This window comes from Coregonus clupeaformis, unplaced genomic scaffold (assembly GCF_020615455.1).
Source record: "Coregonus clupeaformis isolate EN_2021a unplaced genomic scaffold, ASM2061545v1 scaf0160, whole genome shotgun sequence".
Taxonomy (NCBI): domain Eukaryota; kingdom Metazoa; phylum Chordata; class Actinopteri; order Salmoniformes; family Salmonidae; genus Coregonus; species Coregonus clupeaformis.
The window spans coordinates 595908-618839 of record NW_025533615.1 but is presented as its reverse complement, the minus strand read 5'-3'; the positions used below and the strand labels follow the sequence as shown (position 1 = coordinate 618839).

General features: G+C 49.1%; 42 non-coding genes across 42 annotated transcripts; all 42 read right to left on the bottom strand.

The window, feature by feature from the left end:
• Positions 1 to 37: 37 nt before the first annotated feature.
• LOC121553055 lies at positions 38 to 228 on the bottom strand. The gene has a single exon (XR_005997427.2). It is a non-coding gene; the product is annotated as a U2 spliceosomal RNA (small nuclear RNA).
• Positions 229 to 520: 292 nt separating this feature from the next.
• LOC121552988 lies at positions 521 to 637 on the bottom strand. Its single transcript, XR_005997365.1, has one exon. It is a non-coding gene; the product is annotated as a U5 spliceosomal RNA (small nuclear RNA).
• A 422-nt stretch (positions 638 to 1059) lies between these two features.
• On the bottom strand, positions 1060 to 1253 carry LOC121553118. The gene has a single exon (XR_005997487.2). It is a non-coding gene; the product is annotated as a U2 spliceosomal RNA (small nuclear RNA).
• Positions 1254 to 1546: 293 nt separating this feature from the next.
• Positions 1547 to 1666, bottom strand: LOC121552989. The gene has a single exon (XR_005997366.2). It is a non-coding gene; the product is annotated as a U5 spliceosomal RNA (small nuclear RNA).
• Positions 1667 to 2087: 421 nt separating this feature from the next.
• Positions 2088 to 2280, bottom strand: LOC121553066. The gene has a single exon (XR_005997438.2). It is a non-coding gene; the product is annotated as a U2 spliceosomal RNA (small nuclear RNA).
• Positions 2281 to 2573: 293 nt separating this feature from the next.
• LOC121552990 lies at positions 2574 to 2690 on the bottom strand. Its single transcript, XR_005997367.2, has one exon. It is a non-coding gene; the product is annotated as a U5 spliceosomal RNA (small nuclear RNA).
• A 422-nt stretch (positions 2691 to 3112) lies between these two features.
• Positions 3113 to 3305, bottom strand: LOC121553078. Its single transcript, XR_005997449.1, has one exon. It is a non-coding gene; the product is annotated as a U2 spliceosomal RNA (small nuclear RNA).
• A 291-nt stretch (positions 3306 to 3596) lies between these two features.
• LOC121552991 lies at positions 3597 to 3713 on the bottom strand. Its single transcript, XR_005997368.2, has one exon. It is a non-coding gene; the product is annotated as a U5 spliceosomal RNA (small nuclear RNA).
• A 424-nt stretch (positions 3714 to 4137) lies between these two features.
• On the bottom strand, positions 4138 to 4332 carry LOC121553116. Its single transcript, XR_005997485.2, has one exon. It is a non-coding gene; the product is annotated as a U2 spliceosomal RNA (small nuclear RNA).
• Positions 4333 to 4621: 289 nt separating this feature from the next.
• Positions 4622 to 4738, bottom strand: LOC121552992. Its single transcript, XR_005997369.1, has one exon. It is a non-coding gene; the product is annotated as a U5 spliceosomal RNA (small nuclear RNA).
• A 422-nt stretch (positions 4739 to 5160) lies between these two features.
• LOC121553109 lies at positions 5161 to 5353 on the bottom strand. The gene has a single exon (XR_005997479.2). It is a non-coding gene; the product is annotated as a U2 spliceosomal RNA (small nuclear RNA).
• Positions 5354 to 5645: 292 nt separating this feature from the next.
• LOC121552994 lies at positions 5646 to 5762 on the bottom strand. Its single transcript, XR_005997370.1, has one exon. It is a non-coding gene; the product is annotated as a U5 spliceosomal RNA (small nuclear RNA).
• A 423-nt stretch (positions 5763 to 6185) lies between these two features.
• LOC121553090 lies at positions 6186 to 6378 on the bottom strand. The gene has a single exon (XR_005997461.2). It is a non-coding gene; the product is annotated as a U2 spliceosomal RNA (small nuclear RNA).
• A 290-nt stretch (positions 6379 to 6668) lies between these two features.
• On the bottom strand, positions 6669 to 6786 carry LOC121552995. The gene has a single exon (XR_005997371.2). It is a non-coding gene; the product is annotated as a U5 spliceosomal RNA (small nuclear RNA).
• A 426-nt stretch (positions 6787 to 7212) lies between these two features.
• LOC121553111 lies at positions 7213 to 7406 on the bottom strand. The gene has a single exon (XR_005997481.2). It is a non-coding gene; the product is annotated as a U2 spliceosomal RNA (small nuclear RNA).
• Positions 7407 to 7694: 288 nt separating this feature from the next.
• On the bottom strand, positions 7695 to 7811 carry LOC121552997. Its single transcript, XR_005997373.1, has one exon. It is a non-coding gene; the product is annotated as a U5 spliceosomal RNA (small nuclear RNA).
• A 425-nt stretch (positions 7812 to 8236) lies between these two features.
• LOC121553119 lies at positions 8237 to 8429 on the bottom strand. The gene has a single exon (XR_005997488.2). It is a non-coding gene; the product is annotated as a U2 spliceosomal RNA (small nuclear RNA).
• A 292-nt stretch (positions 8430 to 8721) lies between these two features.
• On the bottom strand, positions 8722 to 8838 carry LOC121552998. The gene has a single exon (XR_005997374.1). It is a non-coding gene; the product is annotated as a U5 spliceosomal RNA (small nuclear RNA).
• A 422-nt stretch (positions 8839 to 9260) lies between these two features.
• On the bottom strand, positions 9261 to 9453 carry LOC121553121. The gene has a single exon (XR_005997490.2). It is a non-coding gene; the product is annotated as a U2 spliceosomal RNA (small nuclear RNA).
• Positions 9454 to 9743: 290 nt separating this feature from the next.
• On the bottom strand, positions 9744 to 9860 carry LOC121552999. The gene has a single exon (XR_005997375.1). It is a non-coding gene; the product is annotated as a U5 spliceosomal RNA (small nuclear RNA).
• A 431-nt stretch (positions 9861 to 10291) lies between these two features.
• Positions 10292 to 10484, bottom strand: LOC121553101. Its single transcript, XR_005997471.1, has one exon. It is a non-coding gene; the product is annotated as a U2 spliceosomal RNA (small nuclear RNA).
• Positions 10485 to 10776: 292 nt separating this feature from the next.
• Positions 10777 to 10893, bottom strand: LOC121553000. Its single transcript, XR_005997376.1, has one exon. It is a non-coding gene; the product is annotated as a U5 spliceosomal RNA (small nuclear RNA).
• A 429-nt stretch (positions 10894 to 11322) lies between these two features.
• Positions 11323 to 11515, bottom strand: LOC121553110. Its single transcript, XR_005997480.2, has one exon. It is a non-coding gene; the product is annotated as a U2 spliceosomal RNA (small nuclear RNA).
• Positions 11516 to 11808: 293 nt separating this feature from the next.
• Positions 11809 to 11925, bottom strand: LOC121553001. The gene has a single exon (XR_005997377.1). It is a non-coding gene; the product is annotated as a U5 spliceosomal RNA (small nuclear RNA).
• A 428-nt stretch (positions 11926 to 12353) lies between these two features.
• LOC121553125 lies at positions 12354 to 12546 on the bottom strand. Its single transcript, XR_005997493.2, has one exon. It is a non-coding gene; the product is annotated as a U2 spliceosomal RNA (small nuclear RNA).
• Positions 12547 to 12838: 292 nt separating this feature from the next.
• Positions 12839 to 12955, bottom strand: LOC121553002. Its single transcript, XR_005997378.1, has one exon. It is a non-coding gene; the product is annotated as a U5 spliceosomal RNA (small nuclear RNA).
• A 424-nt stretch (positions 12956 to 13379) lies between these two features.
• Positions 13380 to 13572, bottom strand: LOC121553129. The gene has a single exon (XR_005997497.2). It is a non-coding gene; the product is annotated as a U2 spliceosomal RNA (small nuclear RNA).
• A 290-nt stretch (positions 13573 to 13862) lies between these two features.
• Positions 13863 to 13979, bottom strand: LOC121553003. Its single transcript, XR_005997379.1, has one exon. It is a non-coding gene; the product is annotated as a U5 spliceosomal RNA (small nuclear RNA).
• Positions 13980 to 14401: 422 nt separating this feature from the next.
• LOC121553130 lies at positions 14402 to 14594 on the bottom strand. Its single transcript, XR_005997498.2, has one exon. It is a non-coding gene; the product is annotated as a U2 spliceosomal RNA (small nuclear RNA).
• A 280-nt stretch (positions 14595 to 14874) lies between these two features.
• On the bottom strand, positions 14875 to 14991 carry LOC121553004. Its single transcript, XR_005997380.1, has one exon. It is a non-coding gene; the product is annotated as a U5 spliceosomal RNA (small nuclear RNA).
• Positions 14992 to 15412: 421 nt separating this feature from the next.
• LOC121553127 lies at positions 15413 to 15605 on the bottom strand. Its single transcript, XR_005997495.2, has one exon. It is a non-coding gene; the product is annotated as a U2 spliceosomal RNA (small nuclear RNA).
• A 290-nt stretch (positions 15606 to 15895) lies between these two features.
• On the bottom strand, positions 15896 to 16012 carry LOC121553005. Its single transcript, XR_005997381.1, has one exon. It is a non-coding gene; the product is annotated as a U5 spliceosomal RNA (small nuclear RNA).
• A 427-nt stretch (positions 16013 to 16439) lies between these two features.
• LOC121553128 lies at positions 16440 to 16632 on the bottom strand. Its single transcript, XR_005997496.2, has one exon. It is a non-coding gene; the product is annotated as a U2 spliceosomal RNA (small nuclear RNA).
• A 290-nt stretch (positions 16633 to 16922) lies between these two features.
• Positions 16923 to 17039, bottom strand: LOC121553006. Its single transcript, XR_005997382.1, has one exon. It is a non-coding gene; the product is annotated as a U5 spliceosomal RNA (small nuclear RNA).
• Positions 17040 to 17464: 425 nt separating this feature from the next.
• Positions 17465 to 17657, bottom strand: LOC121553132. The gene has a single exon (XR_005997500.2). It is a non-coding gene; the product is annotated as a U2 spliceosomal RNA (small nuclear RNA).
• Positions 17658 to 17948: 291 nt separating this feature from the next.
• On the bottom strand, positions 17949 to 18065 carry LOC121553008. Its single transcript, XR_005997384.1, has one exon. It is a non-coding gene; the product is annotated as a U5 spliceosomal RNA (small nuclear RNA).
• A 429-nt stretch (positions 18066 to 18494) lies between these two features.
• Positions 18495 to 18687, bottom strand: LOC121553122. The gene has a single exon (XR_005997491.2). It is a non-coding gene; the product is annotated as a U2 spliceosomal RNA (small nuclear RNA).
• A 290-nt stretch (positions 18688 to 18977) lies between these two features.
• Positions 18978 to 19094, bottom strand: LOC121553142. Its single transcript, XR_005997505.2, has one exon. It is a non-coding gene; the product is annotated as a U5 spliceosomal RNA (small nuclear RNA).
• A 413-nt stretch (positions 19095 to 19507) lies between these two features.
• On the bottom strand, positions 19508 to 19700 carry LOC121553131. Its single transcript, XR_005997499.2, has one exon. It is a non-coding gene; the product is annotated as a U2 spliceosomal RNA (small nuclear RNA).
• A 290-nt stretch (positions 19701 to 19990) lies between these two features.
• Positions 19991 to 20107, bottom strand: LOC121553140. Its single transcript, XR_005997504.2, has one exon. It is a non-coding gene; the product is annotated as a U5 spliceosomal RNA (small nuclear RNA).
• Positions 20108 to 20538: 431 nt separating this feature from the next.
• Positions 20539 to 20731, bottom strand: LOC121553120. The gene has a single exon (XR_005997489.2). It is a non-coding gene; the product is annotated as a U2 spliceosomal RNA (small nuclear RNA).
• Positions 20732 to 21022: 291 nt separating this feature from the next.
• LOC121553010 lies at positions 21023 to 21139 on the bottom strand. Its single transcript, XR_005997385.1, has one exon. It is a non-coding gene; the product is annotated as a U5 spliceosomal RNA (small nuclear RNA).
• Between the last annotated feature and the right edge of the window lie 1793 nt (positions 21140 to 22932).

Here is a 22932-nt window from a genome sequence, read left to right as displayed (position 1 = left end):
TACCTCCGTGTAGTTGTTTTCCTTGACAATGGGAGAAAAGTGTTGCACCGTTCCCGGAGGTACTGCAATACCGGGTCGATGCGTGGAGCGGACGGAGCAAGCCCCATTTCCGACTCCCTGTTCGAAAAATCCATTTAATATGTAGTCCCCCAATGGGGGACGTATCAGATATTAAACTGATAAGAACAGATACTACACTTGATCTTAGCCAAAAGGCCGAGAAGCGATAACCCACAAATTGAACCCTGCACCCGCCGGGCACCCGGGGGTCTCGGGAGACCTCAGCGGTTTGGCTAAAGTGTGCTCCTCCCATCGCCACCACTCCACGTTTCCATGGCGACAGGCAAGTGTTTCTTTCCCAAAAAGTCGCTAATGCGTCAAGTGACTACTTTGACTGGAAAAATACGCCGGTCAGCCAGCACGAACTCAAATGCCTGAGCAAAAAGTCTGCGCGGCAGGCAGGCAGGCAGGCAGGCAGGCAGACGCCGTCTCTGTTGATTTCTCTTGAAACAAGATATCGGGCTCTGCCAGAAGCAAAGCCCCTCCAAAAATACGTTGAACTCGTAAGTGTTCCTCTCCACGGAAGTCTTTAGTAAAAGGCGAAAGGCTTGTGCGTAATGAAGAGAAACCAGAGTCGTATGGAAGTCAGAGGTCGGGGCCCGAGATGCACTCTGTTTACTCAAGGCCGGGTTCTCGCGGGTTGTCCCCGAACCCACTCGCCAACTTTTCGGGGCTGTGGGAAAAAGTCACAGACAAACAGACACAGACCCACTATCCTGGTGAAGTATTTGTTCTTTTTTTGGTGAAAAACAGAAGACAGACAGACAGACAGACAGAGCAGACAGACAGACAGACAGACAGACAGACAGTATCCTGGTGAATGCCAAACCAAATAGCGTTTTTTTTTTTTTTTTTTTTTAAGAAAAATGGAGGGAAAACGCTGGACCGCACGAAAAGCGCTTCGCCCTTCTTTCAGTTTGGAACTTTTTTTTTTCCTCTCTTCTTCTGCTGGATGTTTTACCTACCTCCGTGTAGTTGTTTTCCTTGACAATGGGAGAAAAGTGTTGCACCGTTCCCGGAGGTACTGCAATACCGGGTCGATGCGTGGAGCGGACGGAGCAAGCCCCATTTTTCCGACTCCCTGTTCGAAAAATCCATTTAATATGTAGTCCCCCAATGGGGGACGTATTCAGATATTAAACTGATAAGAACAGATATACTACTTGATCTTAGCCAAAAGGCCGAGCGATGATAACCCACAAATTGAACCCTGCACCCGCCGGGCACGCGGGGTCTCGGGAGACCTCAGCGGTTTGGCTAAAGTGTGCTCCTCCCATCGCCACCACTCCACGTTTCCATGGCGACAGGCAAGTGTTTCTTTCCCCAAAGTCGCTAATGCGTCAAGTGACTACTTTGACTGGAAAAATACGCCGGTCAGCCAGCACTGAACTCAAATGCCTGAGCAAAAAGTCTGCGCAGGCAAGGCAGGCAGGCAGGCAGGCAGGCAGACGCCGTCTCTGTTGATTTCTCTTGAAACAAGATATCGGGCTCTGCCAGAAGCAAAGCCCCTCCAAAAATACGTTGAACTCGTAAGTGTTCCTCTCCACGGAAGTCTTTAGTAAAAGGCGCCGAAAGGCTTGTGCGTAATGAAGAGAAACCAGAGTCGTATGGAAGTCAGAGGTCGGGGCCCGAGATGCACTCTGTTTACTCAAGGCCGGGTTCTCGCGGGTGTCCCCGAACCCACTCGCCAACTTTTCGGGGCTGTGGGGAAAAAGTCACAGACAAACAGACACAGACCCACTATCCTGGTGAAGTATTTGTTATTTTTTTGGTGAAAAACAGACAGACAGACAGACAGACAGACAGACAGACAGACAGACAGACAGACGACGACAGTATCCTGGTGAATGCCAAACCAAATAGCGTTTTTTTTTTTTTTTTTTAAGAAAAATGGAGGGAAAACGCTGGACCGCGCGCGCGATGCTGCTCTGCCCTTTCTTTCAGTTTGGAATCTTTTTTTTTCCTCTCTTCTTCTGCTGGATGTTTTACCTACCTCCGTGTAGTTGTTTTCCTTGACAATGGGAGAAAAGTGTTGCACCGTTCCCGGAGGTACTGCAATACCGGTTCGATGCGCGTGGAGCGGACGGAGCAAGCCCCATTTTTCCGACTCCCTGTTCGAAATCCATTTAATATGTAGTCCCCCAATGGGGGACGTATCAGATATTAAACTGATAAGAACAGATACTACACTTGATCTTAGCCAAAAGGCCGAGAAGCGATAACCCACAAATTGAACCCTGCACCCGCCCGGGCACCCGGGGTCTCGGGAGACCTCAGCGGTTTGGCTAAAGTGTGCTCCTCCCATCGCCACCACTCCACGTTTTCCATGGCGACAGGCAAGTGTTTCTTTCCCAAAAAGTCGCTAATGCGTCAAGTGACTACTTTGACTGGAAAAATACGCCGGTCAGCCAGCACGAACTCAAATGCCTGAGCAAAAAGTCTGCGCGGCAGGCAGGCAGGCAGGCAGGCAGGCAGACGCCGTCTCTGTTGATTTCTCTTGAAACAAGATATCGGGCTCTGCCAGAAGCAAAGCCCCTCCAAAAATACGTTGAACTCGTAAGTGTTCCTCTCCACGGAAGTCTTTAGTAAAAAGCGAAAGGCTTGTGCGTAATGAAGAGAAACCAGAGTCGTATGGAAGTCAGAGGTCGGGGCCCGAGATGCACTCTGTTTACTCAAGGCCGGGTTCTCGCGGGTTGTCCCCGAACCCACTCGCCAACTTTTCGGGGCTGTGGGGAAAAAGTCACAGACAAACAGACACAGACCCACTATCCTGGTGAAGTATTTGTTCTTTTTTTGGTGAAAAAACAGACAGACAGACAGACAGACAGACAGACAGACAGACAGACAGACAGACAGACAGACAGTATCCTGGTGAATGCCAAACCAAATAGCTTTTTTTTTTTTTTTTTTTTTAAAGAAAAATGGAGGAAAACGCTGGACCCACGTAAAAGCGCTTCGCCCTTCTTTCAGTTTGGAACTTTTTTTTTCCTCTCTTCTTCTGCTGGATGTTTTACCTACCTCCGTGTAGTTGTTTTCCTTGACAATGGGAGAAAAGTGTTGCACCGTTCCCGGAGGTACTGCAATACCGGGTCGATGCGTGGAGCGGACGGAGCAAGCCCCATTTTTCCGACTCCCTGTTCGAAAAATCCATTTAATATGTAGTCCCCCAATGGGGGACGTATCAGATATTAAACTGATAAGAACAGATACTACACTTGATCTTAGCCAAAAGGCCGAGAAGCGATAACCCACAAATTGAACCCTGCACCCGCCGGGCACCCGGGGTCTCGGGAGACCTCAGCGTTTTGGCTAAAGTGTGCTCCTCCCATCGCCACCACTCCACGTTTCCATGGCGACAGGCAAGTGTTTCTTTCCCCAAAAGTCGCTAATCGCGTCAAGTGACTACTTTGACTGGAAAATACGCCGTTCAGCCAGCACGAACTCAAATGCCTGAGCAAAAAGTCTGCGCCGCAGGCAGGCAGGCAGGCAGGCAGGCAGACGCCGTCTCTGTTGATTTCTCTTGAAACAAGATATCGGGCTCTGCCAGAAGCAAAGCCCCTCCAAAAATACGTTGAACTCGTAAGTGTTCCTCTCCACGGAAGTCTTTAGTAAAAGGCGCAAGGCTTGTGCGTAATGAAGAGAAACCAGAGTCGTATGGAAGTCAGAGGTCGGGGCCCGAGATGCACTCTGTTTACTCAAGGCCGGGTTCCGCGGGTTGTCCCCGAACCCACTCGCCAACTTTTCGGGGCTGTGGGGAAAAAGTCACAGACAAACAGACACAGACCCACTATCCTGGTGAAGTATTTGTTTTTTTTTTGGTGTAAAACAGACAGACAGACAGACGACAGACAGACAGACAGACAGACAGACAGACAGACAGACAGACAGTATCCTGGTGAATGCCAAACCAAATAGCTTTTTTTTTTTTTTTTTTTTTAAGAAAAATGGAGGGAAAACGCTGGACCGCACGGAAAGCGCTTCGCCCTTCTTTCAGTTTGGAACTTTTTTTTTCCTCTCTTCTTCTGCTGGATGTTTTACCTACTCTCCTAGTAGTTGTTTCTCTTGACAATGGGAGAAAAGTGTTGCACCGTTTCCGGAGGTACTGCAATACCGGGTCGATGCAGTGGAGCGGACGGAGCAAGCCCCATTTTTCCGACTCCCTGTTCGAAAAAATCCATTTAATATGTAGTCCCCCAATGGGGGACGTATCAGATATTAAACTGATAAGAACAGATACTACACTTGATCTTAGCCAAAAGGCCGAGAAGCGATAACCCACAAATTGAACCCTGCACCCGCCGGCACCCGGGGTCTCGGGAGACCTCAGCGGTTTGGCTAAAGTGTGCTCCTCCCATCGCCACCACTCCACGTTTCCATGGCGACAGGCAAGTGTTTCTTTCAAAAAGTCGCTAATGCGTCAAGTGACTACTTTGACTGGAAAATTACGCCGGGTCAGCCAGCACGAACTCAAATGCCTGAGCAAAAAGTCTGCGCGGCAGGCAGGCAGGCAGGCAGGCAGGCAGACGCCGTCTCTGTTGATTTCTCTTGAAACAAGATATCGGGCTCTGCCAGAAGCAAAGCCCCTCCAAAAATACGTTGAACTCGTAAGTGTTCCTCTCCACGGAAGTCTTTAGTAAAAGGCGAAAGGCTTGTGCGTAATGAAGAGAAACCAGAGTCGTATGGAAGTCAGAGGTCGGGGCCCGAGATGCACTCTGTTTACTCAAGGCCGGGTTCTCGCGGGTTGTCCCCGAACCCACTCGCCAACTTTTCGGGGGCTGTGGGGAAAAAGTCACAGACAAACAGACACAGACCCACTATCCTGGTGAAGTATTTGTTCTTTTTTTGGTGAAAAACAGACAGACAGACAGACAGACAGACAGACAGACAGACAGACAGACAGACAGACAGACAGTATCCTGGTGAATGCCAAACCAAATAGCGTTTTTTTTTTTTTTTTTTTAAGAAAAATGGAGGGAAAACGCTGGACCGCACGCAAAGCGCTTCGCCCTTTCTTTCAGTTTGGAACTTTTTTTTTCCTCTCTTCTTCTGCTGGATGTTTTACCTACCTCCGTGTAGTTGTTTTCCTTGACAATGGGAGAAAAGTGTTGCACCGTTCCCGGAGGTACTGCAATACCGGGTCGATGCGTGGAGCGGACGGAGCAAGCCCCATTTTTCCGACTCCCTGTTCGAAAAATCCATTTAATATGTAGTCCCCCAATGGGGGACGTATCAGATATTAAACTGATAAGAACAGATACTACACTTGATCTTAGCCAAAAGGCCGAGAAGCGATAACCCACAAATTGAACCCTGCACCCGCCGGGCACCCGGGGTCTCGGGAGACCTCAGCGGTTTGGCTAAAGTGTGCTCCTCCCATCGCCACCACTCCACGTTTCCATGGCGACAGGCAAGTGTTTCTTTCCCCAAAAGTCGCTAATGCGTCAAGTGACTACTTTGACTGGAAAAATACGCCGGTCAGCCAGCACGAACTCAAATGCCTGAGCAAAAAGTGCGCGCGGCAGGCAGGCAGGCAGGCAGGCAGGCAGACGCCGGTCTCTGTTGATTTCTCTTGAAACAAGATATCGGGCTCTGCCAGAAGCAAAGCCCCTCCAAAAATACGTTGAACTCGTAAGTGTTCCTCTCCACGGAAGTCTTTAGTAAAAGGCGAAAGGCTTGTGCGTAATGAAGAGAAACCAGAGTCGTATGGAAGTCAGAGGTCGGGGCCCGAGATGCACTCTGTTTACTCAAGGCCGGGTTCTCGCGGGTTGTCCCCGAACCCACTCGCCAACTTTTCGGGGCTGTGGGGAAAAAGTCACAGACAAACAGACACAGACCCACTATCCTGGTGAAGTATTTGTTCTTTTTTTGGTGAAAAAAACAGACAGACAGACAGACAGACAGACAGACAGACAGACAGACAGACAGACAGACAGACAGTATCCTGGTGAATGCCAAACCAAATAGCTTTTTTTTTTTTTTTTTTTTAAGAAAAATGGAGGGAAAACGCTGGACCGCACGTAAAAGCGCTTCTTCCTTCTTTCAGTTTGGAACTTTTTTTTTCCTCTCTTCTTCTGCTGGATGTTTTACCTACCTCCGTGTAGTTGTTTTCCTTGACAATGGGAGAAAAGTGTTGCACCGTTCCCGGAGGTACTGCAATACCGGGTCGATGCGTGGAGCGGACGGAGCAAGCCCCATTTTTCCGACTCCCTGTTCGAAAAATCCATTTAATATGTAGTCCCCCAATGGGGGACGTTATAGATATTAAACTGATAAGAACAGATACTACACTTGATCTTAGCCAAAAGGCCGAGAAGCGATAACCCACAAATTGAACCCTGCACCCGCCGGCACCCGGGGTCTCGGGAGACCTCAGCGGTTTGGCTAAAGTGTGCTCCTCCCATCGCCACCACTCCACGTTTCCATGGCGACAGGCAAGTGTTTCTTTCCCAAAAAGTCGCTAATGCGTCAAGTGACTACTTTGACTGGAAAAAAACGCCGGTCAGCCAGCACGAACTCAAATGCCTGAGCAAAAAGTCTGCGCGGCAGGCAGGCAGGCAGGCAGGCAGGCAGACGCCGTCTCTGTTGATTTCTCTTGAAACAAGATATCGGGCTCTGCCAGAAGCAAAGCCCCTCCAAAAATACGTTGAACTCCGTAAGTGTTCCTCTCCACGGAAGTCTTTAGTAAAAGGCGAAAGGCTTGTGCGTAATGAAGAGAAACCAGAGTCGTATGGAAGTCAGAGGTCGGGGCCCGAGATGCACTCTGTTTACTCAAGGCCGGGTTCTCGCGGGTTGTCCCAACCAACTCACTCGCCAACTTTTCGGGGCTGTGGGGAAAAAGTCACAGACAAACAGACACAGACCCACTATCCTGGTGAAGTATTTGTTCTTTTTTTGGTGAAAAACAGACAGACAGACAGACAGACAGACAGACAGACAGACAGACAGACAGACAGACAGACAGTATCCTGGTGAATGCCAAACCAAATAACTTTTTTTTTTTTTTTTTTTTTAAGAAAAATGGAGGAAAAACGCTGGACCGCACGAAAAGCGCTTTCGCCCTTCTTTCAGTTTGGAACTTCTTTTTTTTCCTCTCTTCTTCTGCTGGATGTTTTACCTACCTCCGTGTAGTTGTTTTCCTTGACAATGGGAGAAAAGTGTTGCACCGTTCCCGGAGGTACTGCAATACCGGGTCGACAGCGTGGAGCGGACGGAGCAAGCCCCATTTTTCCGACTCCCTGTTCGAAAAATCCATTTAATATGTAGTCCCCCAATGGGGGACGTATCAGATATTAAACTGATAAGAACAGATACTACACTTGATCTTAGCCAAAAGGCCGAGAAGCGATAACCCACAAATTGAACCCTGCACCCGCCGGGCACCCGGGGGTCTCGGGAGACCTCAGCGGTTTGGCTAAAGTGTGCTCCTCCCATCGCCACCACTCCACGTTTCCATGGCGACAGGCAAGTGTTTCTTTCCCAAAAAGTCGCTAATGCGTCAAGTGACTACTTTGACTGGAAAAATACGCCGGTCAGCCAGCACGAACTCAAATGCCTGAGCAAAAAGTCTGCGTGGCCGGCAGGCAGGCAGGCAGGCAGACGCCGTCTCTGTTGATTTCTCTTGAAACAAGATATCGGGCTCTGCCAGAAGCAAAGCCCCTCCAAAAATACGTTGAACTCGTAAGTGTTCCTCTCCACGGAAGTCTTTAGTAAAAGGCGAAAGGCTTGTGCGTAATGAAGAGAAACCAGAGTCGTATGGAAGTCAGAGGTCGGGGCCCGAGATGCACTCTGTTTACTCAAGGCCGGGTTCTCGCGGGTTGTCCCCGAACCCACTCGCCAACTTTTCGGGGGCTGTGGGGAAAAAGTCACAGACAAACAGACACATACCCACTATCCTGGTGAAGTATTTGTTATTTTTTTGGTGAAAAACAGACAGACAGACAGAACAGACAGACAGACAGACAGACAGACAGACAGACAGACAGACACTATCCTGGTGAATGCCAAACCAAATAGCGTTTTTTTTTTTTTTTTTTTTTAAGAAAAATGGAGGGAAAACGCTGGACCGCACGAAAAGCGCTTCGCCCTTCTTTCAGTTTGGAACTTTTTTTTCTCCTCTCTTCTTCTGCTGGATGTTTTACCTACCTCCGTGTAGTTGTTTTCCTTGACAATGGGAGAAAAGTGTTGCACCGTTCCCGGAGGTACTGCAATACCGGGTCGATGCGTGGAGCGGACGGAGCAAGCCCCATTTTTCCGACTCCCTGTTCGAAAAATCCATTTAATATGTAGTCCCCCAATGGGGGACGTATCAGATATTAAACTGATAAGAACAGATACTACACTTGATCTTAGCCAAAAGGCCGAGAAGCGATAACCCACAAATTGAACCCTGCACCCGCCGGGCACCCGGGGGTCTCGGGAGACCTCAGCGGTTTGGCTAAAGTGTGCTCCTCCCATCGCCACCACTCCACGTTTCCATGGCGACAGGCAAGTGTTTCTTTCCCAAAAAGTCGCTAATGCGTCAAGTGACTACTTTGACTGGAAAAATACGCCGGTCAGCCAGCACGAACTCAAATGCCTGAGCAAAAAGTCTGCGCGGCAGGCAGGCAGGCAGGCAGGCAGGCAGACGCCGTCTCTGTTGATTTCTCTTGAAACAAGATATCGGGCTCTGCCAGAAGCAAAGCCCCTCCAAAAATACGTTGAACTCGTAAGTGTTCCTCTCCACGGAAGTCTTTAGTAAAAGGCGAAAGGCTTGTGCGTAATGAAGAGAAACCAGAGTCGTATGGAAGTCAGAGGTCGGGGCCCGAGATGCACTCTGTTTACTCAAGGCCGGGTTCTCTCGGGTTGTCCCCGAACCCACTCGCCAACTTTTCGGGGCTGTGGGGAAAAAGTCACAGACAAACAGACAACCATACCCACTATCCTGGTGAAGTATTTGTTATTTTTTTGGTGAAAAACAGACAGACAGACAGACAGACAGACAGACAGACAGACAGACAGACAGACAGACAGACAGTATCCTGGTGAATGCCAAACCAAATAGCGTTTTTTTTTTTTTTTTTTAAGAAAAATGGAGGGAAAACGCTGGACCGCACGAAAAGCGCTTCGCCCTTCTTTCAGTTTGGAACTTTTTTTTTTCCTCTCTTCTTCTGCTGGATGTTTTACCTACCTCCGTGTAGTTGTTTTCCTTGACAATGGGAGAAAAGTGTTGCACCGTTCCCGGAGGTACTGCAATACCGGGTCGATGCGTGGAGCGGACGGAGCAAGCCCCATTTTTCCGACTCCCTGTTCGAAAAATCCATTTAATATGTAGTCCCCCAATGGGGGACGTATCAGATATTAAACTGATAAGAACAGATACTACACTTGATCTTAGCCAAAAGGCCGAGAAGCGATAACCCACAAATTGAACCCTGCACCCGCCGGCACCCGGGGTCTCGGGAGACCTCAGCGGTTTGGCTAAAGTGTGCTCCTCCCATCGCCACCACTCCACGTTTCCATGGCGACAGGCAAGTGTTTCTTTCCCAAAAAGTCGCTAATGCGTCAAGTGACTACTTTGACTGGAAAAATACGCCGGTCAGCCAGCACGAACTCAAATGCCTGAGCAAAAAGTCTGCGCGGCAGGCAGGCAGGCAGGCAGGCAGGCAGACGCCGTCTCTGTTGATTTCTCTTGAAACAAGATATCGGGCTCTGCCAGAAGCAAAGCCCCTCCAAAAATACGTTGAACTCGTAAGTGTTCCTCTCCACGGAAGTCTTTAGTAAAAGGCGAAAGGCTTGTGCGTAATGAAGAGAAACCAGAGTCGTATGGAAGTCAGAGGTCGGGGCCCGAGATGCACTCTGTTTACTCAAGGCCGGGTTCTCGCGGGTTGTCCCCGAACCCACTCGCCAACTTTTCGGGGCTGTGGGGAAAAAGTCACAGACAAACAGACAGACACATACCCACTATCCTGGTGAAGTATTTGTTATTTTTTTGGTGAAAAACAGACAGACAGACAGACAGACAGACAGACAGACAGACAGACAGACAGACAGACAGACAGACAGACACTATCCTGGTGAATGCCAAACCAAATACCATTTTTTTTTTTTTTTTTTTAAGAAAAATGGCGGGAAAACGCTGGACCGCACGAAAAGCGCTTCGCCCTTCTTTCAGTTTGGAATTTTTTTTTTCTCTCTTCTTCTGCTGGATGTTTTACCTACCTCCGTGTAGTTGTTTTCCTTGACAATGGGAGAAAAGTGTTGCACCGTTCCCGGAGGTACTGCAATACCGGGTCGATGCGTGGAGCGGACGGAGCAAGCCCCATTTTTCCGACTCCCTGTTCGAAAAATCCATTTAATATGTAGTCCCCCAATGGGGGACGTATCAGATATTAAACTGATAAGAACAGATACTACACTTGATCTTAGCCAAAAGGCCGAGAAGCGATAACCCACAAATTGAACCCTGCACCCGCCGGGCACCCGGGGGTCTCGGGAGACCTCAGCGGTTTGGCTAAAGTGTGCTCCTCCCATCGCCACCACTCCACGTTTCCATGGCGACAGGCAAGTGTTTCTTTCCCAAAAAGTCGCTAATGCGTCAAGTGACTACTTTGACTGGAAAAATACGCCGGTCAGCCAGCACGAACTCAAATGCCTGAGCAAAAAGTCTGCGCGGCAGGCAGGCAGGCAGGCAGGCAGGCAGACGCCGTCTCTGTTGATTTCTCTTGAAACAAGATATCGGGCTCTGCCAGAAGCAAAGCCCCTCCAAAAATACGTTGAACTCGTAAGTGTTCCTCTCCACGGAAGTCTTTAGTAAAAGGCGAAAGGCTTGTGCGTAATGAAGAGAAACCAGAGTCGTATGGAAGTCAGAGGTCGGGGCCCGAGATGCACTCTGTTTACTCAAGGCCGGGTTCTCGCGGGTTGTCCCCGAACCCACTCGCCAAGTTTTCGGGGCTGTGGGGAAAAAGTCACAGACAAACAGACAACCAGACCCACTATCCTGGTGAAGTATTTGTTCTTTTTTTGGTGAAAAACAGACAGACAGACAGACAGACAGACAGACAGACAGACAGACAGACAGACAGACAGACAGTATCCTGGTGAATGCCAAACCAAATAGCTTTTTTTTTTTTTTTTTTTTTTTTTTAAAGAAAAATGGAGGGAAAACGCTGGACCGCACGAAAAGCGCTTCGCCCTTCTTTCAGTTTGGAACTTTTTTTTTCCTCTCTTCTTCTGCTGGATGTTTTACCTACCTCCGTGTAGTTGTTTTCCTTGACAATGGGAGAAAAGTGTTGCACCGTTCCCGGAGGTACTGCAATACCGGGTCGATGCGTGGAGCGGACGGAGCAAGCCCCATTTTTCCGACTCCCTGTTCGAAAAATCCATTTAATATGTAGTCCCCCAATGGGGGACGTATCAGATATTAAACTGATAAGAACAGATACTACACTTGATCTTAGCCAAAAGGCCGAGAAGCGATAACCCACAAATTGAACCCTGCACCCGCCGGGCACCCGGGGGTCTCGGGAGACCTCAGCGGTTTGGCTAAAGTGTGCTCCTCCCATCGCCACCACTCCACGTTTCCATGGCGACAGGCAAGTGTTTCTTTCCCAAAAAGTCGCTAATGCGTCAAGTGACTACTTTGACTGGAAAAATACGCCGGTCAGCCAGCACGAACTCAAATGCCTGAGCAAAAAGTCTGCGCGGCAGGCAGGCAGGCAGGCAGGCAGGCAGACGCCCGTCTCTGTTGATTTCTCTTGAAACAAGATATCGGGCTCTGCCAGAAGCAAAGCCCCTCCAAAAATACGTTGAACTCGTAAGTGTTCCTCTCCACGGAAGTCTTTAGTAAAAGGCGAAAGGCTTGTGCGTAATGAAGAGAAACCAGAGTCGTATGGAAGTCAGAGGTCGGGGCCCGAGATGCACTCTGTTTACTCAAGGCCGGGTTCTCGCGGGTTGTCCCCGAACCCACTCGCCAAGTTTTCGGGGCTGTGGGGAAAAAGTCACAGACAAACAGACACACGACCCACTATCCTGGTGAAGTATTTGTTATTTTTTTGGTGAAAAACAGACAGACAGACAGACAGACAGACAGACAGACAGACAGACAGACAGACAGACAGACAGACACTATCCTGGTGAATGCCAAACCAAATACATTTTTTTTTTTTTTTTTTTTTAAAGAAAAATGGCGGGAAAACGCTGGACCGCACGAAAAGCGCTTCGCCCTTCTTTCAGTTTGGAACTTTTTTTTTTCCTCTCTTCTTCTGCTGGATGTTTTACCTACCTCCGTGTAGTTGTTTTCCTTGACAATGGGAGAAAAGTGTTGCACCGTTCCCGGAGGTACTGCAATACCGGGTCGATGCGTGGAGCGGACGGAGCAAGCCCCATTTTTCCGACTCCCTGTTCGAAAAATCCATTTAATATGTAGTCCCCCAATGGGGGACGTATCAGATATTAAACTGATAAGAACAGATACTACACTTGATCTTAGCCAAAAGGCCGAGAAGCGATAACCCACAAATTGAACCCTGCACCCGCCGGGCACCCGGGGGTCTCGGGAGACCTCAGCGGTTTGGCTAAAGTGTGCTCCTCCCATCGCCACCACTCCACGTTTCCATGGCGACAGGCAAGTGTTTCTTTCCCAAAAAGTCGCTAATGCGTCAAGTGACTACTTTGACTGGAAAAATACGCCGGTCAGCCAGCACGAACTCAAATGCCTGAGCAAAAAGTCTGCGCGGCAGGCAGGCAGGCAGGCAGGCAGGCAGACGCCGTCTCTGTTGATTTCTCTTGAAACAAGATATCGGGCTCTGCCAGAAGCAAAGCCCCTCCAAAAATACGTTGAACTCGTAAGTGTTCCTCTCCACGGAAGTCTTTAGTAAAAGGCGAAAGGCTTGTGCGTAATGAAGAGAAACCAGAGTCGTATGGAAGTCAGAGGTCGGGGCCCGAGATGCACTCTGTTTACTCAAGGCCGGGTTCTCGCGGGTTGTCCCCGAACCCACTCGCCAAGTTTTCGGGGGCTGTGGGGAAAAAGTCACAGACAAACAGACACACGACCCACTATCCTGGTGAAGTATTTGTTCTTTTTTTTGGTGAAAAACAGACAGACAGACAGACAGACAGACAGACAGACAGACAGACAGACAGACAGACAGACAGTATCCTGGTGAATGCCAAACCAAATAGCGTTTTTTTTTTTTTTTTTTTAAGAAAAATGGAGGGAAAACGCTGGACCGCACGTAAAAGCGCTTCGCCCTTCTTTCAGTTTGGAACTTTTTTTTTCCTCTCTTCTTCTGCTGGATGTTTTACCTACCTCCGTGTAGTTGTTTTCCTTGACAATGGGAGAAAAGTGTTGCACCGTTCCCGGAGGTACTGCAATACCGGGTCGATGCGTGGAGCGGACGGAGCAAGCCCCATTTTTCCGACTCCCTGTTCGAAAAATCCATTTAATATGTAGTCCCCCAATGGGGGACGTATCAGATATTAAACTGATAAGAACAGATACTACACTTGATCTTAGCCAAAAGGCCGAGAAGCGATAACCCACAAATTGAACCCTGCACCCGCCGGCACCCGGGGTCTCGGGAGACCTCAGCGGTTTGGCTAAAGTGTGCTCCTCCCATCGCCACCACTCCACGTTTCCATGGCGACAGGCAAGTGTTTCTTTCCCAAAAAGTCGCTAATGCGTCAAGTGACTACTTTGACTGGAAAAATACGCCGGTCAGCCAGCACGAACTCAAATGCCTGAGCAAAAAGTCTGCGCGGCAGGCAGGCAGGCAGGCAGGCAGGCAGACGCCGTCTCTGTTGATTTCTCTTGAAACAAGATATCGGGCTCTGCCAGAAGCAAAGCCCCTCCAAAAATACGTTGAACTCGTAAGTGTTCCTCTCCACGGAAGTCTTTAGTAAAAGGCGAAAGGCTTGTGCGTAATGAAGAGAAACCAGAGTCGTATGGAAGTCAGAGGTCGGGGCCCGAGATGCACTCTGTTTACTCAAGGCCGGGTTCTCGCGGGTTGTCCCCGAACCCACTCGCCAACTTTTCGGGGCTGTGGGGAAAAAGTCACAGACAAACAGACACAGACCCACTATCCTGGTGAAGTATTTGTTCTTTTTTTGGTGAAAAAAGACAGACAGACAGACAGACAGACAGACAGACAGACAGACAGACAGACAGACAGACAGACAGTATCCTGGTGAATGCCAAACCAAATAGCGTTTTTTTTTTTTTTTTTTAAGAAAAATGGAGGGAAAACGCTGGACCGCACGAAAAGCGCTTCGCCCTTCTTTCAGTTTGGAACTTTTTTTTTCCTCTCTTCTTCTGCTGGATGTTTTACCTACCTCCGTGTAGTTGTTTTCCTTGACAATGGGAGAAAAGTGTTGCACCGTTCCCGGAGGTACTGCAATACCGGGTCGATGCGTGGAGCGGACGGAGCAAGCCCCATTTTTCCGACTCCCTGTTCGAAAAATCCATTTAATATGTAGTCCCCCAATGGGGGACGTATCAGATATTAAACTGATAAGAACAGATACTACACTTGATCTTAGCCAAAAGGCCGAGAAGCGATAACCCACAAATTGAACCCTGCACCCGCCGGGCACCCGGGGGTCTCGGGAGACCTCAGCGGTTTGGCTAAAGTGTGCTCCTCCCATCGCCACCACTCCACGTTTCCATGGCGACAGGCAAGTGTTTCTTTCCCAAAAAGTCGCTAATGCGTCAAGTGACTACTTTGACTGGAAAAATACGCCGGTCAGCCAGCACGAACTCAAATGCCTGAGCAAAAAGTCTGCGCGGCAGGCAGGCAGGCAGACGCCGTCTCTGTTGATTTCTCTTGAAACAAGATATCGGGCTCTGCCAGAAGCAAAGCCCCTCCAAAAATACGTTGAACTCGTAAGTGTTCCTCTCCACGGAAGTCTTTAGTAAAAGGCGAAAGGCTTGTGCGTAATGAAGAGAAACCAGAGTCGTATGGAAGTCAGAGGTCGGGGCCCGAGATGCACTCTGTTTACTCAAGGCCGGGTTCTCGCGGGTTGTCCCCGAACCCACTCGCCAACTTTTCGGGGGCTGTGGGGAAAAAGTCACAGACAAACAGACACAGACCCACTATCCTGGTGAAGTATTTGTTCTTTTTTTGGTGAAAAAAACAGACAGACAGACAGACAGACAGACAGACAGACAGACAGACAGACAGACAGACAGACAGTATCCTGGTGAATGCCAAACCAAATAGCGTTTTTTTTTTTTTTTTTAAGAAAAATGGAGGGAAAACGCTGGACCGCACGAAAAGCGCTTCGCCCTTCTTTCAGTTTGGAACTTTTTTTTTCCTCTCTTCTTCTGCTGGATGTTTTACCTACCTCCGTGTAGTTGTTTTCCTTGACAATGGGAGAAAAGTGTTGCACCGTTCCCGGAGGTACTGCAATACCGGGTCGATGCGTGGAGCGGACGGAGCAAGCCCCATTTTTCCGACTCCCTGTTCGAAAAATCCATTTAATATGTAGTCCCCCAATGGGGGACGTATCAGATATTAAACTGATAAGAACAGATACTACACTTGATCTTAGCCAAAAGGCCGAGAAGCGATAACCCACAAATTGAACCCTGCACCCGCCGGCACCCGGGGTCTCGGGAGACCTCAGCGGTTTGGCTAAAGTGTGCTCCTCCCATCGCCACCACTCCACGTTTCCATGGCGACAGGCAAGTGTTTCTTTCCCAAAAAGTCGCTAATGCGTCAAGTGACTACTTTGACTGGAAAAATACGCCGGTCAGCCAGCACGAACTCAAATGCCTGAGCAAAAAGTCTGCGCGGCAGGCAGGCAGGCAGGCAGGCAGGCAGACGCCGTCTCTGTTGATTTCTCTTGAAACAAGATATCGGGCTCTGCCAGAAGCAAAGCCCCTCCAAAAATACGTTGAACTCGTAAGTGTTCCTCTCCACGGAAGTCTTTAGTAAAAGGCGAAAGGCTTGTGCGTAATGAAGAGAAACCAGAGTCGTATGGAAGTCAGAGGTCGGGGCCCGAGATGCACTCTGTTTACTCAAGGCCGGGTTCTCGCGGGTTGTCCCCGAACCCACTCGCCAACTTTTCGGGGCTGTGGGGAAAAAGTCACAGACAAACAGACAACAGACCCACTATCCTGGTGAAGTATTTGTTCTTTTTTTGGTGAAAAACAGACAGACAGACAGACAGACAGACAGACAGACAGACAGACAGACAGACAGACAGACAGACAGACAGTATCCTGGTGAATGCCAAACCAAATACATTTTTTTTTTTTTTTTTTAAGAAAAATGGAGGGAAAACGCTGGACCGCACGAAAAGCGCTTCGCCCTTCTTTCAGTTTGGAACTTTTTTTTTCCTCTCTTCTTCTGCTGGATGTTTTACCTACCTCCGTGTAGTTGTTTTCCTTGACAATGGGAGAAAAGTGTTGCACCGTTCCCGGAGGTACTGCAATACCGGGTCGATGCGTGGAGCGGACGGAGCAAGCCCCATTTTTCCGACTCCCTGTTCGAAAAATCCATTTAATATGTAGTCCCCCAATGGGGGACGTATCAGATATTAAACTGATAAGAACAGATACTACACTTGATCTTAGCCAAAAGGCCGAGAAGCGATAACCCACAAATTGAACCCTGCACCCGCCGGCACCCGGGGTCTCGGGAGACCTCAGCGGTTTGGCTAAAGTGTGCTCCTCCCATCGCCACCACTCCACGTTTCCATGGCGACAGGCAAGTGTTTCTTTCCCAAAAAGTCGCTAATGCGTCAAGTGACTACTTTGACTGGAAAAATACGCCGGTCAGCCAGCACGAACTCAAATGCCTGAGCAAAAAGTCTGCGCGGCAGGCAGGCAGGCAGGCAGGCAGGCAGACGCCGTCTCTGTTGATTTCTCTTGAAACAAGATATCGGGCTCTGCCAGAAGCAAAGCCCCTCCAAAAATACGTTGAACTCGTAAGTGTTCCTCTCCACGGAAGTCTTTAGTAAAAGGCGAAAGGCTTGTGCGTAATGAAGAGAAACCAGAGTCGTATGGAAGTCAGAGGTCGGGGCCCGAGATGCACTCTGTTTACTCAAGGCCGGGTTCTCGCGGGTTGTCCCCGAACCCACTCGCCAACTTTTCGGGGGCTGTGGGGAAAAAGTCACAGACAAACAGACACAGACCCACTATCCTGGTGAAGTATTTGTTCTTTTTTTGGTGAAAAACAGACAGACAGACAGACAGACAGACAGACAGACAGACAGACAGACAGACAGACAGACAGTATCCTGGTGAATGCCAAACCAAATAGCTTTTTTTTTTTTTTTTTTTTTTTAAGAAAAATGGAGGGAAAACGCTGGACCGCACGAAAAGCGCTTCGCCCTTCTTTCAGTTTGGAACTTTTTTTTTTCCTCTCTTCTTCTGCTGGATGTTTTACCTACCTCCGTGTAGTTGTTTTCCTTGACAATGGGAGAAAAGTGTTGCACCGTTCCCGGAGGTACTGCAATACCGGGTCGATGCGTGGAGCGGACGGAGCAAGCCCCATTTTTCCGACTCCCTGTTCGAAAAATCCATTTAATATGTAGTCCCCCAATGGGGGACGTATCAGATATTAAACTGATAAGAACAGATACTACACTTGATCTTAGCCAAAAGGCCGAGAAGCGATAACCCACAAATTGAACCCCTGCACCCGCCGGCACCCGGGGTCTCGGGAGACCTCAGCGGTTTGGCTAAAGTGTGCTCCTCCCATCGCCACCACTCCACGTTTCCATGGCGACAGGCAAGTGTTTCTTTCCCAAAAAGTCGCTAATGCGTCAAGTGACTACTTTGACTGGAAAAATACGCCGGTCAGCCAGCACGAACTCAAATGCCTGAGCAAAAAGTCTGCGCGGCAGGCAGGCAGGCAGGCAGGCAGGCAGACGCCGTCTCTGTTGATTTCTCTTGAAACAAGATATCGGGCTCTGCCAGAAGCAAAGCCCCTCCAAAAATACGTTGAACTCGTAAGTGTTCCTCTCCACGGAAGTCTTTAGTAAAAGGCGAAAGGCTTGTGCGTAATGAAGAGAAACCAGAGTCGTATGGAAGTCAGAGGTCGGGGCCCGAGATGCACTCTGTTTACTCAAGGCCGGGTTCTCGCGGGTTGTCCCCGAACCCACTCGCCAACTTTTCGGGGCTGTGGGGAAAAAGTCACAGACAAACAGACACAGACCCACTATCCTGGTGAAGTATTTGTTCTTTTTTTGGTGAAAAACAGACAGACAGACAGACAGACAGACAGACAGACAGACAGACAGACAGACAGACAGACAGACAGACAGTATCCTGGTGAATGCCAAACCAAATAGCTTTTTTTTTTTTTTTTTTTTTAAGAAAAATGGAGGGAAAACGCTGGACCGCACGAAAAGCGCTTCGCCCTTCTTTCAGTTTGGAACTTTTTTTTTCCTCTCTTCTTCTGCTGGATGTTTTACCTACCTCCGTGTAGTTGTTTTCCTTGACAATGGGAGAAAAGTGTTGCACCGTTCCCGGAGGTACTGCAATACCGGGTCGATGCGTGGAGCGGACGGAGCAAGCCCCATTTTTCCGACTCCCTGTTCGAAAAATCCATTTAATATGTAGTCCCCCAATGGGGGACGTATCAGATATTAAACTGATAAGAACAGATACTACACTTGATCTTAGCCAAAAGGCCGAGAAGCGATAACCCACAAATTGAACCCTGCACCCGCCGGCACCCGGGGTCTCGGGAGACCTCAGCGGTTTGGCTAAAGTGTGCTCCTCCCATCGCCACCACTCCACGTTTCCATGGCGACAGGCAAGTGTTTCTTTCCCAAAAAGTCGCTAATGCGTCAAGTGACTACTTTGACTGGAAAAATACGCCGGTCAGCCAGCACGAACTCAAATGCCTGAGCAAAAAGTCTGCGCGGCAGGCAGGCAGGCAGGCAGGCAGGCAGACGCCGTCTCTGTTGATTTCTCTTGAAACAAGATATCGGGCTCTGCCAGAAGCAAAGCCCCTCCAAAAATACGTTGAACTCGTAAGTGTTCCTCTCCACGGAAGTCTTTAGTAAAAGGCGAAAGGCTTGTGCGTAATGAAGAGAAACCAGAGTCGTATGGAAGTCAGAGGTCGGGGCCCGAGATGCACTCTGTTTACTCAAGGCCGGGTTCTCGCGGGTTGTCCCCGAACCCACTCGCCAACTTTTCGGGAAAAAAGTCACAGACAAACAGACACAGACCCACTATCCTGGTGAAGTATTTGTTCTTTTTTTGGTGAAAAACAGACAGACAGACAGACAGACAGACAGACAGACAGACAGACAGACAGACAGACAGACAGTATCCTGGTGAATGCCAAACCAAATAGCGTTTTTTTTTTTTTTTTTTTAAGAAAAATGGAGGGAAAACGCTGGACCGCACGAAAAGCGCTTCGCCCTTCTTTCAGTTTGGAACTTTTTTTTTTCCTCTCTTCTTCTGCTGGATGTTTTACCTACCTCCGTGTAGTTGTTTTCCTTGACAATGGGAGAAAAGTGTTGCACCGTTCCCGGAGGTACTGCAATACCGGGTCGATGCGTGGAGCGGACGGAGCAAGCCCCATTTTTCCGACTCCCTGTTCGAAAAATCCATTTAATATGTAGTCCCCCAATGGGGGACGTATCAGATATTAAACTGATAAGAACAGATACTACACTTGATCTTAGCCAAAAGGCCGAGAAGCGATAACCCACAAATTGAACCCTGCACCCGCCGGCACCCGGGGTCTCGGGAGACCTCAGCGGTTTGGCTAAAGTGTGCTCCTCCCATCGCCACCACTCCACGTTTCCATGGCGACAGGCAAGTGTTTCTTTCCCAAAAAGTCGCTAATGCGTCAAGTGACTACTTTGACTGGAAAAATACGCCGGTCAGCCAGCACGAACTCAAATGCCTGAGCAAAAAGTCTGCGCGGCAGGCAGGCAGGCAGGCAGGCAGGCAGACGCCGTCTCTGTTGATTTCTCTTGAAACAAGATATCGGGCTCTGCCAGAAGCAAAGCCCCTCCAAAAATACGTTGAACTCGTAAGTGTTCCTCTCCACGGAAGTCTTTAGTAAAAGGCGAAAGGCTTGTGCGTAATGAAGAGAAACCAGAGTCGTATGGAAGTCAGAGGTCGGGGCCCGAGATGCACTCTGTTTACTCAAGGCCGGGTTCTCGCGGGTTGTCCCCGAACCCACTCGCCAACTTTTCGGGGGCTGTGGGGAAAAAGTCACAGACAAACAGACACAGACCCACTATCCTGGTGAAGTATTTGTTCTTTTTTTGGTGAAAAACAGACAGACAGACAGACAGACAGACAGACAGACAGACAGACAGACAGACAGACAGACAGACAGACAGTATCCTGGTGAATGCCAAACCAAATAGCGTTTTTTTTTTTTTTTTTTTTAAGAAAAATGGAGGGAAAACGCTGGACCGCACGAAAAGCGCTTCGCCCTTCTTTCAGTTTGGAACTTTTTTTTTTCCTCTCTTCTTCTGCTGGATGTTTTACCTACCTCCGTGTAGTTGTTTTCCTTGACAATGGGAGAAAAGTGTTGCACCGTTCCCGGAGGTACTGCAATACCGGGTCGATGCGTGGAGCGGACGGAGCAAGCCCCATTTTTCCGACTCCCTGTTCGAAAAATCCATTTAATATGTAGTCCCCCAATGGGGGACGTATCAGATATTAAACTGATAAGAACAGATACTACACTTGATCTTAGCCAAAAGGCCGAGAAGCGATAACCCACAAATTGAACCCTGCACCCGCCGGCACCCGGGGGTCTCGGGAGACCTCAGCGGTTTGGCTAAAGTGTGCTCCTCCCATCGCCACCACTCCACGTTTCCATGGCGACAGGCAAGTGTTTCTTTCCCAAAAAGTCGCTAATGCGTCAAGTGACTACTTTGACTGGAAAAATACGCCGGTCAGCCAGCACGAACTCAAATGCCTGAGCAAAAAGTCTGCGCGGCAGGCAGGCAGGCAGGCAGGCAGGCAGACGCCGTCTCTGTTGATTTCTCTTGAAACAAGATATCGGGCTCTGCCAGAAGCAAAGCCCCTCCAAAAATACGTTGAACTCGTAAGTGTTCCTCTCCACGGAAGTCTTTAGTAAAAGGCGAAAGGCTTGTGCGTAATGAAGAGAAACCAGAGTCGTATGGAAGTCAGAGGTCGGGGCCCGAGATGCACTCTGTTTACTCAAGGCCGGGTTCTCGCGGGTTGTCCCCGAACCCACTCGCCAACTTTTCGGGGGCTGTGGGGAAAAAGTCACAGACAAACAGACACAGACCCACTATCCTGGTGAAGTATTTGTTCTTTTTTTGGTGAAAAACAGACAGACAGACAGACAGACAGACAGACAGACAGACAGACAGACAGACAGTATCCTGGTGAATGCCAAACCAAATAGCGTTTTTTTTTTTTTTTTTTTTTAAGAAAAATGGAGGGAAAACGCTGGACCGCACGAAAAGCGCTTCGCCCTTCTTTCAGTTTGGAACTTTTTTTTTTCCTCTCTTCTTCTGCTGGATGTTTTACCTACCTCCGTGTAGTTGTTTTCCTTGACAATGGGAGAAAAGTGTTGCACCGTTCCCGGAGGTACTGCAATACCGGGTCGATGCGTGGAGCGGACGGAGCAAGCCCCATTTTTCCGACTCCCTGTTCTTTCCTCAATTTGTCTGTCATAGTTGACGTGTACCTATGATGAAAATTACAGGCCTCTCATCTTTTTAAGTGGGAGAACTTGCACAATTGGTGGCTGACTAAATACTTTTTTCCCCCCACTGTATGTGCAACAAGCCCAGCCTCAGACACATTTTCAACATACACTATATATAGGCCTATAGATAGGTATACACTGCTCAAAAAAATAAAGGGAACACTAAAATAACACTTCCTAGATCTGAATGAATGAAATAATCTTATTAAATACTTTTTTCTTTACATAGTTGAATGTGCTGACAACAAAATCACACAAAAATTATCAATGGAAATCAAATGTATCAACCCATGGAGGTCTGGATTTGGAGTCACCCTCAAAATTAAAGTGGAAAACCACACTACAGGCTGATCCAACTTTGATGTAATGTCCTTAAAACAAGTCAAAATGAGGCTCAGTAGTGTGTGTGGCCTCCACGTGCCTGTATGACCTCCCTACAACGCCTGGGCATGCTCCTGATGAGGTGGCGGATGGTCTCCTGAGGGATCTCCTCCCAGACCTGGACTAAAGCATCCGCTAACTCCTGGACAGTCTGTGGTGCAACGTGGCGTTGGTGGATGGAGCGAGACATGATGTCCCAGATGTGCTCAATTGGATTCAGGTCTGGGGAACGGGCGGGCCAGTCCATAGCATCAATGCCTTCCTCTTGCAGGAACTGCTGACACCCTCCAGCCACATGAGGTCTAGCATTGTCTTGCATTAGGAGGAACCCAGGGCCAACCGCACCAGCATATGGTCTCACAAGGGGTCTGAGGATCTCATCTCAGTACCTAATGGCAGTCAGGCTACCTCTGGCGAGCACATGGAGGGCTGTGCGGCACCCCAAAGAAATGCCACCCCACACCATGACTGACCCACCGCCAAACCGGTCATGCTGGAGGATGTTGCAGGCAGCAGAACGTTCTCCACGGCGTCTCCAGACTCTTGTCACATGTGCTCAGTGTGAACCTGCTTTCATCTGTGAAGAGCACAGGGCGCCAGTGGCGAATTTGCCAATCTTGGTGTTCTCTGGCAAATGCCAAACGTCCTGCACGGTGTTGGGCTGTAAGCACAACCCCCACCTGTGGACGTCGGGCCCTCATGGAGTCTGTTTCTGACATTTTGAGCAGACACATGCACATTTGTGGCCTTGGAGGTCATTTTGCAGGGCTCTGGCAGTGCTCCTTCTGCTCCTCCTTGCACAAAGGCAGAGGTAGCGGTCCTGCTGCTGGGTTGTTGCCCTCCTACGGCCTCC